This window comes from Erythranthe guttata, chromosome 3 (assembly GCF_056151865.1).
Source record: "Erythranthe guttata isolate IM_541 chromosome 3, IM_541, whole genome shotgun sequence".
In the NCBI taxonomy this organism is placed as follows: domain Eukaryota; kingdom Viridiplantae; phylum Streptophyta; class Magnoliopsida; order Lamiales; family Phrymaceae; genus Erythranthe; species Erythranthe guttata.
The window spans coordinates 6,854,912-6,866,408 of record NC_142535.1 but is presented as its reverse complement, the minus strand read 5'-3'; positions in this window follow the sequence as shown (position 1 = coordinate 6,866,408).

The following is an 11,497-nucleotide window of genomic DNA, read 5'->3' as shown; positions in this document are numbered from 1 at the left end:
CGGCAACGGCGCCAAAAACTTGTTGGTGGTAATACCTACACGCAAGTGCACGTATCGTACAAGTAATATAATGGACAATTAAGTCCGGATATTGAACCCATTGGGAATATGTAATTATTTAATCCTAGACGCTAAATCCTACCAATTATTATTAAGCCTACCCTACACAGTCGAATTTTGAGAGAATTAGCTAAATTAAACTAAATTAAAAAACAAATTAAAAAGACTAGAGCACGAAATCAATTAAAAACGAAGGTTTAGTCAAAGTAAACAAGCCTAGGATTTTATTCTTCCCCCTATGTGATTATTATTCCCCCAATTCCTTCAAGTATGCAAGTAATTAACCCGGATTATTAACCTGAGATGTTAAAATAATCATAACCCGCTTCCGCGTGTATTACGATTCTAATACTCTAGATTCAATTACTATATTATTATGCAATTAATTCTAGAACAAAGCATTAAACATAAATCCCAATAATGGCTACCTAAGAGATTAACTATATTCCTATGTTAATACCACAAAGGCTCTTCTACCACAGTTCTAATTATTAAGCCGATCTTCCGATTCATGCGATTAACAATAACATAAAAGCACATAAGTTGATCAAGTTCATGCACTTAATAAAACAAGTAGAAGAAATTATCCAGAATTAAAACTTGCATAAAATCATAGAAAAGGGTTCATAAGTCCCACATAGGGTTCAAAATAAAATCCTAGAAACTAAAGACTTAGCTACTCGTGATTCTTATGATAAAGAAAATAAAAGAAATAAATTAAATAATAAAAACTATGCTTGAGTCTTCGTTGATCTTCGTTCCTCGCGTTATGTGGTGTATAATTTCGTCCTTATGGTATGGAGACTTGTTGCTTTTATAGGCTTTTGTTGATAAGGAAGTAGTGGAAACCTAATAGGAATCAATTTCCGCCACTTTCACCCATCAGGATTTGTTCTTCGATTTTCGTCATGTTGGAGTCCAAATTTTGGAATGTTGCATGAATAAGAATTGTAGCACTTGAAATTCGCTTTCCAATGCCGCCAAAATCAGTTGATTTGGAGTTCGTATGAGAGAGATATGCTCGAAATGGTGGACACTGCCAAAGCTGTGGCGAGATTCTTTCTTCCAATTTGATTTATTTCCTTATTTGCAACCTTTTCCTTTCTTTTTGATTTTTTATCGTTCATGGACACATAATTCTCCTTTTTGACCTATAAAACACAAAATCAATCAATTAAAGCACAAATATAATTAAATCTAAACAAAAGATACACGTAAAATAAACGTATTGAGCGTAAAATCTACACTTAACAGAGGTCGAGCAATAAGAACAAAAGATAAGAGAGTGTATGTAATGGGAGAAAAGACGCTATGAATAATGGTAATTGGGCGGAGATCTTAAAGCAATTGAGGCATCCAAATTTACAGCCATTGTTGGGGGGTTTGCTTAGTCGAAGATGAAAAAGCTCTATTTACGCTTTTTTTTTTTTTTTGTAAAATTCATTTTTGCTTAATTTAGTGTATTTGTTGAGGATAAAAACGTCAAAAGATATTACAATATAAAAAAGCGATTAAAAGAAAAAGTAAATTTGCCACGTTATTTCAAACAAACGGATTGGAAATGAAGGGGTCGTTTTGTTACGTTTTGTCGTTTAAGGGGGAATTTAGGAGAACCTTCAAAGTATAGGGGTGCAAAATGTACTTTTCCATATATTTTATTATTACATGAATAAAGTATTGACAAGATATTAAATATAAGGTCCATTACAAATAAGTCCATCATGGCATACTTATTCATAAAGGGGTCCAGATAAAAAAAATCTTTTACAAAAAAGTCTACGCATTGCCCTGAGATGTATAAAAGACTCAAATACCCCCTCACATTTTAATATGCTCCAATTTCATCATTTAATTCATTTAACCTCAATTTGACCCCAAATTTCACAAATTATTCAATTTTGATCTAAAACTCAATTTTGAGTACAATTTCGCCCGTCCCCGCCGTTGACTGCCGGTCTCCGACGTTAACCTTTTTATTTTCCTTCTAACTTTTTCGTCTGTCTTCAGCGTTGACTTTTTTAAAAAATAATTCTCCTGATTTTTTCGCCAGTTTCTAGCGTTGACGTTTTCATTTATTTTGTTTTCTTTATGCTGCTGCTGACCAGAGATCAACGCTGGTGTCCGACATCTTTTTTTTCAATGTTTTTTTCTTTAACATCTTTTTGCCCCATTTAAACATCAATATTGTTGTGGTTGACAGTTATATTAACTATATTGCCGTTTAACACATTAACATTTACTATTATAAAGTTTAACACAATAATATTGTTATATTACTCTGTAGCACAGTAATATTAACACAACAAAAATCACTATATGTGTAATAGAGTAATATTAATATGTTAACCGTTCAACAAAGACAAACATAATCAAAAAACCAAAAGAAGTAATATTGATGTGGTTGACAGTAATATTACTGTCATCCACAATAATATTACTGTAACAAAAGTAATATTTGCGTCAACCACAATAATATTATTGTGTTTACAGTAATATTGTAATAGTAGACAATAATATTATTACGTTAATCGTTCAACAAATCAATCAAAACAAAAGGCCAAAAAAAGAAATAATATTGATGTGGTTGATAGTAATATTATTGTGTGTACCGTAATTTTACCATAAATGACAGTAATATAATTACGTTGACTTATCAACAAATCAACCAAAACAAAAAAAACCAAAAAAATAATGATATTGTTGTGGTTGACAGTAATTGTACTGTCAACGAAAATACAATTATGTGAATGTACTGTTACCAACAATATAATTACTGTGAATGATAGTATAATTACAGGCAACGTTCAGCGGTGCACGTAAAAAAACTAATAAATTTTTGCGGGAAAAAAAAAACTTAGAAAAAAAAAAATCAACGCCGGAAACTGGCGGCAAAAAAATATTTTAGACAAAAAAAGAAGTCAAAATAGGATTTTTGTGATCAAAATTGATTAAATTGAAGTTAAATTGCGGTTATAATTAGGAATTGGATTTAAAGGGTTGGAGGTAATTTTGTCATATACATTAATTTTTCTTGTATCTATATAATATATAAATTGAAGCTCTCATAGTCTAGAACTACGACATGTGTCATCCATGTAAGCAGCCACATATGCATCTTACTCATCGGCCATGTGTCATTATATATTATATAGATTGTGTCTATTGAACTAGTTTACCTTATTCATTTCATTTCATTGAATATCATATTCCGTAATGTGATAATACATTTATGGTAATCAATTAATGACATTAGTGCCCGCATGGGTGTAGCTCAACTGGTTCCGGGGTGGTAATTTTGTACAAGGTCCTAGGATCGAATCCTGGCAACCGCAATGTGGGAATTTCAACTCCAACGAGAGTTGGTTCCTTGTGGGCACCAAGTCCGAGTCCGCTAGCCTAACGGGCCGTTGAGTTACCATTATTTACATTTCTCCATCAAATACTTGTCGGGCCAAGGGAAATGGGCCTTGGAGGCAAGGGATTTCGTCTTTTTTCGTACAATTACTTGTTAGGCATTTCGCAGCTATGGCCTCTCTCTCTATCTCTCGATCTCCTAGTGGTTGTTGATTTTTGAATTTTTTATTTTTCTTCAATTTTTTTTATTTGCACTAAAATATATATATTTTTTTATTTTCCAATTGCAGCGTAATGGAAACCATCGATGCTCTCCTTTAAGGTGTCAAACAATTTGGCATTATTATAGATTACTAGTTACATATAGTAACATGTAGTTACATATGCATATATTTATGTATTTTTTATTTGTATTTGTTGGTTATGAGGTGATTTATAATATAAATATTGAAATTGTAAATTTTTGTTGTTGGGGTTTATGAATTTCTTTTGTATAAACCTATATTCGTGTGTGTACACAATTGGTCGACTAAACAATTGGGGTAAAAAGAAAGAACATAACTACAAATGACTATAGTTTACTACAGTTACATGTAGTTATTTTCAGTACAGTAAACATATCGATTTGAAACAAAAGTTCAAAAAAATAAAAAAATAATAATAATACACAAATATATAAATAAAAATAATAAATTAAACAAATAGGTCTTTAAAAAATTAATAAATTTGTGAAAATACTAATTGCAGGTCAGAAATGTTGAATGCAGTGTGGTCGAAAATGCACATGAGGGCATTATAGTACTTTCACCTCTCTAGTGGGTGTGTCCAATGATGGTTTTGCCTTGGGTTTATCCTAATTTATTAGGCACCTAAGGGTGTATGTATATAAAATAAGCCCTTAAACGAATGGGCTTATTATCGAAAAAAAGACTAAACATTAATATTGTTGTTGTTGATAGTATATTAACTATTTTATTGTTTAAGACAATCATATTACTGTTGGGGATCGTGCATGTATACGCAGCGGAATTTAAAAATTTTATATCGAACTAGTTTCGATTACATGCAATACTAATCACATAGTCAACGTACCTTAACGCTTCCGCCATACATATGGTAATTATCGATTTTAATTAAAATTACATAAAACCGAAAATCACGAAACATGCTTATTCATCATTCAATGAAATCGAAACACGTAATCATATATTACTCATAATCGCAAATTATAATTCATACAAACATGCTCGAATTAATTTACGAAAGTTTCGTTTCATTTACCTTTTGTAGCGTGCGATTTCGACGAATCGAATTCTACAACGAGTCACGTACAAGCTGCTATATACCACTCCTAGGGCTGTGAAAACACCACCAAACAGCGGCTGGACCGAAGGTGTGGCGACGACGGCGCGTGCGTGACGACGGCGGCGGCGCGTGGGCGGTGCAGCGGCGCGTGCGGCGGTGCAGCGGCGATGCGGCGATTCCGTCGGGGCAGCAGCTCCTCTCCAATTAGGTTTCACCTCGAATAAACGAATCTCCCCCTACTGTAGCACTAGATACAAAGGGGTTAGATAACAAAGGGAACACGATAGAGAAAGGAGAGGAAGAACCGGCGAATTCCGGCGGTGCAACGGCGGTGGCGCGGCGGAGCAGCAGCGGCCGAAGAGGGGGACGGCCAGGGCTTGAGCGGCTAGGGTTTTGTTGCTGAAAATCTGATCTCAAAACTCCTTTTGAGGTCTATTTATACTTAGGGTTTTAAACCCTAGTGGGCTTAAGTCATTGGGCTTGACCCACTGATGCATTAAGTCCATTCCCTCGTCGGCCTCGTTTCTCATAAACGATCGTCCACAAAAATATAACAAAATTATATTCGTGACGAGCTCAAAGTCCTCGTCGATACGAGTGCCTCTTCGAAATTTCCAATTTCCAAAATTGGAAACTTCCACTTTAGTGAACTTGCTAAATCGGGAAGCTTCCCAATTTAGAAGGTTCACTAAATTCCGCATTTCTCTTTCTCTACGTTTATTCCGACTCGTAATCCACAATCACGAATCTTGGACTCAATCATATTGACCTCCAACTTTGCAAAGATTAACATATTAACCTATGCTCATTGTTATCAAGGATCCATGTTACACGAGAAGTGTGACCCTCAATGGTTCAGGTGTATGCTAGCCGTGGGCTCACAACTCTTTGTGATTCGAACAACACATTGTTCTTATACGAACTCCTCCCAAGAGTCCCGATTAGAGTAAAACTCATTTTACCTAATCCCGATCAAATCGGTGCCCAACGAATCAAGATTGGCGTCTAGCAACTACGCATCATGATTCCCTAGATACAAATGAAGTGCCTGCAAGAACCTTATGATATAGTTAGCGTACAGTACGATCCCTTCGTAGCACATGTCCCGATTGAACTAGAGGCATTGGTTCACCGAGACCTCTTATAAAGTTCAATAACCGTGCGCACGTTCTAGGTATTATAAATCCGTTCGTGTGCGACTTAGGGAAACACATTTCCCTAATCACCCCACTATCAACTCTGGCCAGAGATTCCATGGATTATAAACCGTCAGAACACACAGGACATCCATGACTACTCAAGCGCTCGAATCCCCTACTACAATGCACAGACTTCACACTAGATTTCGGATTGCACGAACGTTGGCCCTTGGAGCGGTCCGCGGTGGGACTCAGGGACAGGTCACGATACAATCGGTCCTCTAGTGAAGTCACGGTGATGTCTGGGTCTTAAGGACTAATGGTGTACAACTATATCTTAGAAACCTATTACTCGATGAATGAGAACCACTTATAGATTTCTAGGGCGAGGGAGTTCAGTGAACTCATCCAGTATGAGCACCCACTCAAGTATGCCGATGTCACAACACCGAGGACTGATGAGACGCAGTACACATACACTAAGTGCTAGTCTCAAAAGGGAAAGGCCGGTATCCTCATTATTGGCGTAACCCATCGACTAGGAACAAGGTTTAACAGTTACATTACATTGCTGAGTTATCTCACGATTCTACTAGATCAACTCACAGTAATAGAGTAACTCGTTAGGACTATATCTATGCTGCTTGCATGGGATAACAGATATAGAATGCCAAATAAGATATTTTATTATTACGAACGAAAAACGATTGTTTTATTACAAAGAAAAGAGAAAGACCACAGCCACAAGTTGGCTTGCCGGTCACCTACTCTAACAATCTCCCACTTGACCTAAAGCCAACTACTCATAAATCTAAGTCCCATCGACTCTCGATGTTTCTCGTGGACTGATCCTGACAATGGCTTGGTGAAGGGATCTGCAATATTGTCCTCCGAGGTGACTCTGTCCAGCTTGACTTCACCTCTCTCTATGATCTCTCGGATCACATGGTATTTTCTCAACACGTGCTTCGACTTCTGATGAGCTCTTGGTTCCTTAGCTTGCGCTACGGCTCCGTTGTTATCGCAGTACAGCCGTACTGGATCGCTAGCGTTCGGAAATACACCCAACTCTTGGATGAATTTCCTAATCCATGACCCTTCCTTTGAAGCATCTGATGCTGCAATATATTCAGCCTCGGTGGTGGAATCAGCCGTCGTGCCTTGTTTGGAACTCTTCCAACACACGGCACCCCCGTTGACTTTGAATATATACCCCGAGTTTGACTTCGAGTCATCCACGTCCGATTGAAAACTAGAATCCGTGAAGCCTTCTAATTTCAACTCGGTATCCCCATAGACCAAAAACAAATCTCGAGTTCTTCGCAAGTACTTGAGAATGTCTTTCACAGCCTTCCAATGGGCTGGGCCGGGGTCGGACTGATATCTGCTTGTGACGCTCACAGCATACGCAATATCAGGTCGTGTACATAGCATGCCATACATTATGCTTCCTATAGCGGATGCATAAGGTGTCCTTTTCATCTCCTCGATTTCCATTTGCGTTTGAGGACGCATGGATTTCGAGAGACGAACCCCATGGGACATTGGCAAGAATCCCTTCTTGGATTCTTCCATGCTAAACCGTTTGAGAACGGTGTCTATGTACATGGATTGGGACAAGCCAAGCAATCTCCTCGATCTATCTCTATAGATCCGTATTCCCAATACGTAGGATGCTTCTCCCAAATCCTTCATCGAGAAACGTGTGGATAACCATACTTTAGTCGACTGCAACATCCCTACATCATTCCCAATGAGTAGTATGTCATCAACATAAAGTACAAGAAAAGTCACTGCACTCCCACTAACCTTCTTGTAGACACAAGGTTCCTCCGGGTTTTTCACAAATTCAAACTCTTTGATAGTTGTGTCGAACCTTTTGTTCCAACTACGGGATGCTTGTTTCAATCCATAAATGGATCGCTGGAGTTTGCAAACCTTTTGCTCATCTCCAGAAGATATGAAGCCTTCCGGCTGCGCCATGTAAATTTCTTCCTCAATGTCCCCATTAAGGAAAGCGGTCTTCACATCCATTTGCCATATCTCGTAGTCATACCACGCAGAGATGGCCAGCAAAATCCTAATGGACTTAAGCATAGCAACTGGAGAGAAGGTTTCCTCATAGTCAACTCCTTGCTTTTGAGTATAACCCTTCGCTACCAATCTAGCCTTGTAGGTCGATACCTTTCCATCTACTCCAATTTTCTTCTTATAGATCCACTTGCAGCCTATGGGAACAATTCCCTCGGGTGGATCTACCAAGGTCCATACCTTGTTGGAGTACATAGAGTCCATTTCGGATTTCATGGCATTAAGCCAATGTCCCTTGTCTGTATCCGATACAGCTTCGTTGAAAGTTCTAGGATCACATCCTTGGTCAACTTCATCAACGAGGAATAACCTATCGGGCGCTCTCCGAACTCTTTCGGATCTACGCAGCGACGGTTCAGGAGGTATGTTAGTGGTTTGTTGAATTGGTTCATTATCTGATTGTTGTGCTTGAACTTCAGATTGTGGTTCTCGAACTTCTTCGAGATCAACTACACTGCCCTTTCTATCCGATAGAAATTCCTTCTCAAGGAACACGGCATTTCTCGAGACGAACACCTTTGCCTCGGAAACATAGTAGAATTCGTATCCCATGGAATCCTCGGGATACCCCACAAAATAGCATAGGTCGGATTTTGTATCCAACTTATCTCCCACTAGCCGCTTCACGTAAGCGGGACAACCCCATATCCTAATATGTTTAAACGTGGGTTTCTTGGAGTGCCAAAGTTCATAAGGTGTGGAGTTAACTGCTTTGGTATTAACCCTATTCAGCAAATACACGGCAGTTAGGAGTGCATGACCCCACAGGTATGCCGGTAGCTCGGTGAACCCCATCATAGATCGAACCATGTCTAACAGTGTTCGATTCCGACGTTCGGAAACTCCATTAAGTTGAGGAGTTCCAGGAGGAGTCCATTGAGAAAGAATCCCATTCTCTTTAAGATAGTCTATAAACTCAGTACTTAAGTATTCGCCACCACGATCGGATCGTAGTTTCTTAATACGTCTACCGAGTTGGTTTTCTACTTGGTGTCTAAAATCTTTGAACCTTTCAAAAGTTTCAGACTTATACTTCATTAAGTACACGAAACCATACCTAGAATAATCGTCGGTAAAGGTAACGAAGTAGTTAAAACCACCCCTAGCACTAACGCTTAGTGGACCACACACGTCTGAATGGATCAAATCCAAAAGACCCTCGGCCCGTTCCATCTTCCCTTTGAAGGGAGTCTTGGTCATTTTTCCTTTAAGGCAGGATACACAAGTTTGAAGTGATTTAACGTCCTCCAAGGAGAACATTCCTTCACTAACAAACTCGTTCATCCTTCTCAAGGAAATGTGACCTAGTCGAGCGTGCCAAAGTTGTGCGGGGTTAAGACTTATATCTTTTCGTTTTGCTGATATAATGTTAATAGGTATTTCACTTGGATTTAGTTCATATAAGTTGTTTATAAGTTGTCCCTTACAAATCATATTTTGTTCCTTTTGTATAATGCAAATCGAATTTCCAAAAACAAAAGTAAAACCTTCATTATCCAAAACAGGAATAGAAATAAGGTTTCGAATAAGTGACGGAACAAATAAACAATTGTTCAAAACAATGGAAAAACTAGAATCCAAAACAGAAAGATAAATTGTCCCAATGGCTTCAGCAGCAACTCTTGCTCCGTTGCCCATTCTTAGGTAGGTCTCACCCACATTAAGCTTCCTACTTCTTGTCATGAGCTGCAAATCATTACAAAGATGTGAGCCACAACCAGTATCCAATACCCAAGCAGAAGATTTAACGGACAAGTTAACTTCAACTAAATACGTACCCTTTTCAGAACGTTTCTGATCGAGGTAAGCCTTGCAGTTGCGTCGCCAATGGCCCTTCTTTCCACAATGATGGCAAGCGTCATCAACTTGCTTGGTGACCTTGTCATTCTTCACTCCGCTCGACTCGCCCTTCTCAAGTTTCTTGCTCGGGCCGAAACTCCTTTCTTTCCTTTTCTTCTGCAAAGAACCTTTCTTCGCAGAAGGAGCAACCAGGAGAACAGATTTCTCCTTCTTGATCGTGGACTCATAGCTGACCAACATGTTCAACAACTCATCCAATGGTGGATCGAGCTTGTTCATGTTGAAGTTCACTATGAACGATTCATAAGAACTAGGAAGGGACAGTAGGATCAAATCCACCGAGAGCTCGGCCGGGAGGGTGACATCAAGGTTCACCAGCTTCTCAAGGAGAGTGATCATCTTGAGACCGTGCTCGTGGACCGAAGCCCCTTCACGCAGCCTCATGGTGATCAACTCCTTGGTAGCTGAGTACCTCGATGCCCTAGTATTCTCACTGTACATGCTTTCAAGATGATGCTTGATATCATAAGCATGCACGTGAGACTCATACTTCCTCGCGAGCTCTGGCACCATGGATGCTAGCATGTAGCACCTCGCATGGAGGTCGTCCTTCTTCCATGCCTCGAAAGTGGCAGTCTCGTCAGCAGTAGCAGTCGCAGGAAGAGCAGCGGGGGGACGTTCATTGAGCACATAGAGACGCTCCTCGACTTGGAGCACAAGTTTCAGATTGCGAAGCCAATCCAAATAGTTTGGACCGGTGAGTTTGTTTTGGTCGAGGATTGAGGAAAGGGGATGTTTGGACATTGTTGCTGAGAAAATTTTAAGAAGACAATAATTAGAGTTTAGTTCGTAATAATCGTTACAATTAAAATTTTGGACTTGTATGTTTTAATTGTTCTCCCACTAATTTTATCGAATTCCACCACCCTCTAGCAGACAATCGAGAAAACTTATTTTTCTTTAATGGGCTTTAGGTCCAATAGCGCTAATGTAACCCGTAGTTAATCTATCCCGATTACATAAGCCTAAAGGTAGAGTACTATCAATCACATCACTATGTGACCCTAAAGATCGATTTACCTCACACTTGATAATGACCTAAGTTAATCTAGCGAATATCAAAATCTTCGTGTGTCAAGTCTAGCCTACCAATATGGGATGTCATAGATCCAACTATATCAAACTAATGCAATCCCTAGTTAATCTAGCCGACCACATTAATCCAACATAATTTTATCTATGACCGTATCTCCATCTAATGTCAATTAAATTACAGCTTATCCCACAATAGCACTCCCCGCTAACACGGCTTACTGCACTATTATGAGAGGCTACACATAATTTAATTGTTGGTAGAAGGAAAGAAAAATTCAACAATTTGGTTTTCCTTTATAGCTTGATAATTATTCTTGATTAAGAATGAGGGATTTTATTTTTTAAATCTTATTAGCTCATCGGAAGTTTTAGGTTATGATCGTTTGTGATTCCTACAACTATGTTCTCTAGGTATGTGGAAAACGCATATTGATCCTAAGAGAGACATACGATCATCATCGTACTTAATCACAATTATTCATCTCATGAATTAATTAATTAATACGATAAATTGCAAATATAATTAACGGACTCCCTTCATTCATAAATCATTCAAATAAGAATGAAGTCCATTAATTATTTGCCATCTAATTTGTGTTCCATTAATTAAACTAATTTAACGATTAAATTAAATAATTAATCCAACACTATTC